Consider the following 3,468-nt stretch of genomic DNA (forward strand, 5'->3'; position numbering starts at 1 on the left):
TCAGCCAGACTGACAGCTCCTCAGATACGGACCTCAGTGTCAACCAATTGCAATAGGATCAAATGTGGAAAGGGCTGTATGAAAACTGCCTCCCACTGGCATAGCTAAGACTAACACCGGTCTGTGAGATCAAATCCAGTGACTTCCCTGTCTGCTGTGTCCTGAGGGGCCGTCAATGAATGGGGAGATCAGGATGGAGATTCCCTGAGATTTTTGCCCCATCGTTCTCCTGCTCAGCTGAGATCTTTGATTTCCTCATTCCAAACAGAACAATATAACTATTATAACAACCACCTGACTCCCCGGGCCTGCATCCCCACCCCTTTCATGATCTCTTCTGCCTGTTCCTGGAAACCTGAAGCAGACGCAGCCACCTCAGACCAGTTTTTCTTGACACCAGCTGTTCCTCAGCCAGCAAGGATCATGCTGTTGTGCCTAGTCACCATCTGAGCACAGCACAGCACCCGGCACGGTACAGCATAGTTTTGCTTGCTAGACACAGATGCTATCTGCTGCCCACCTGCAGCTTTGCTTGAGCTGATGTTAAGGCAACCTAGTTTATGTTTAGCTCCAGTTTTGATGCTGCACCACATAATTCTCCAGGTGTCCTCCTCAGTCACTTTTACTGCAGGGACTACACGTTGCTTCTGGTTCTGGTGATCCTCTCCTCCTTTAGAATATAAGCAGCTATGCCCCTCAGAAAGGGAATCCACAGGAAATTAAGTCTTTAAAGAAGCACATCTGTAAATCTTTTGTTTCTTTTACTGGTAAGGCCAAATCTCATAGCCAAATGGCTTGAGGAAACACATCCCATCACACCCTTCACAAAAGGATGAGCAGAAGACATCACCCCCCTTTCCCAAGTCCTTTTTAATAGTTCAGATGGGTTTGCTCATTCCTCTGCTTGGGAAGTTTTCTGTCTTCCCAGTCAATATGAACCAACCCTCAAAAGATCAGGCAGAACAGGCAGTCTAAAAAAGAAGTGAAGCTCTGGAAGGGTTGATGAGGCAAAGAGCTTAACTCACAGACTCTAGGGCCTTTTGCCCTCCAAATGCCCTGTAAAGGGTCTCAAAGCATTTGCAGCCCACCTTTTGATACAGTGCTGTGCATATTTATTGGCAATTGATCTTCCATGCTAAGAACTTAGTAGGGTATTGATGGTATTTCATGGGAGGGTGGGTCTATGAGAACCATTTGTATATATATAAATGTATAAAACAAGAATTACAAAACAGCAAATCATAAAGAAATCAATACTAAGCAAACAGATGACTTAAGAAGTGTTTGAAAAAGAGGAAAAGAAAATGGCGAAAAACAGAGTTGAACATGAGGATAGAAAAGGGAGATGAATGGAAATGTAACAAACGAACTCAGAAGAAAAAGAAAGCCATGCCCTCCTGCCCCCACAGATCGCGCCTGGTAGTGGTGGGAAGGCCTGCAGAGCCTAGTGATACTGCAATATATGCTAGCAAGTTATATAACTCCCAGAAGATGACTCATGCCAGACAATTTGGAGCACAGAAGGCAAGACTGAAGTTATTCCACAAATCCTTAAAACAATGAAGTATTGCCTTTCATGTTTTTGCAGTCATTTTCCTTTCATTTGCTGTTCCTTATTGTTGGCCCATCCTACCTGGACCTCTCCTCAGCTGTCCATCAGCATTGTCCAGTACTGCCCTGTGTTTCTGGCAGTCATTTCTTTGAAAGTTGATGTTTGAAAAGCTGGAGTTGGGGATCTGCAGAAGTGTTTTGCCTGGAAGTTAGGGTGTGGTTGTAAAAGAGCTGGATAAGTTTTGGGATAAGACAAGACCAACCCCTTCCCTTCCCTTCCCTTCCCTTCCCTTCCCTTCCCTTCCCTTCCCTTCCCTTCCCTTCCCTTCCCTTCCCTTCCCTTCCCTTCCCTTCCCTTCCCTTCCCTTCCCTTCCCTTCCCTTCCCTTCCCTTCCCTTCCCTTCCCTTCCCTTCCCTTCCCTTCCCTTCCCTTCCCTTCCCTTCCCTTCCCTTCCCTTCCCTTCCCTTCCCTTCCCTTCCCTTCCCTTCCCTTCCCTTCCCTTCCCTTCCCCTCCCTTCCCTTGAAGAGAGAGAGGAAATATGCAACATTACATGAGATCAGGAGGCTCATAACCTGTTGTACCTTACTACTGCTTCTGTTAGTGAACACCAGGTGAAGGATAGACCAGAGAAAATGATCAGTGCAGAAGACTGCTCTTACTGAGAAAAGCAAAAACACAGCCCTAGTGAATACATGTCTTTGACCAGCATTTCATGCTCTTCGCAGAGAAAGGGCCGTTTCACAGGGGCATTTTTCCTAAAGGCCAGTTCTGGGGAGGGGAAGCTGCCACTGTATAGCTGTGAGATGACCGTCTCTACAAAAAGAGCTGTCCAGCTGTTGAAAATAACTATGAGGACTGTAATGCTATGTTCCTGGAATAGAGCTTGCTGCTTCAAGCCTCTGATCTGGAGGACAAGTACAGTAGGAGGGCATGAATGCTTGCCCTGATACCTTGCCCTGATACCTGCAGCTTGTTGGGGAAATGTGGAGAAGTTTGGTGTTTCTGTGGTCAATGTGGAAATCTGTTTCCTGTTGCACACTAGGTTTGAATGAGTGCTGTCCATCATTGACTGGTGGGCTATGGGAGACAGGTAGTAGCTCTGACTAATTCCCATATATTAGGCCCTTTGTTATGAGTCCATGAGAGCTGCAGGGTGACTGGTGGAATTTGAAGCTTCTCAGCCCCAGCATCTGGTTCCAAGTTGGAGATAAGCTTTATGAAGGACGGCTCTCTCAGCTGTAACACTTCATGCAACAAAAGAAGGCTTCTTCCTAGCCTGATCTGTGATGGCCTTGGTGGTTACAAGTGAGGATGAGCACCGCCCAGGGAGGATGGACTCCTGATATTTCCAGAGATGTCGTTCTCAAATGTTTCAAGAGTGACATCTCCATGATTTTAAAAGCAACCTTTGCTTAGCCTGTCCTTACTGTGGTGCCTTGCAATGGGAACACTGAATTCCAGTGGCATGTAGGCAGCAGCTGTGTGGCTGGAGAGGGCTGGTGAGGGCCTGCACATGTCCTTCAGGGTCATGACTGACTGCTCATACACCGCGTCTGCCATATTCCAGAAAAGGGCTTCGACTGAACAGGGTACCCGTGCTGCAGTCTGGCTCCAGAGAAGCAATGTCCTCAGTTGCTCTGGATTATGATGTACACTGCCAGGCTGAAGTGAACACAAAGTCAATTCAAGTACTTTACACATGCCTTCTAGTTAATGCACGTTCACTTTGAGATGCATGCTAGCCAAAATTTAGCTATGTTCATAAACTGCATCTAAACCAATGCAGTTAGATCTCTGGGTCAATTTTGTTAGGTTAAATTGAATGAAGCACAATTGAACAAGGGGAACCTACGTGGAAGTGATAATCTTGTGCTCAGCTCTATTCACAGTGACAAATATTTCAATACCAAATGAG

This window comes from Anas platyrhynchos, chromosome 1, assembly GCF_047663525.1.
Source record: "Anas platyrhynchos isolate ZD024472 breed Pekin duck chromosome 1, IASCAAS_PekinDuck_T2T, whole genome shotgun sequence".
NCBI classification, from domain to species: Eukaryota; Metazoa; Chordata; class Aves; order Anseriformes; family Anatidae; genus Anas; species Anas platyrhynchos.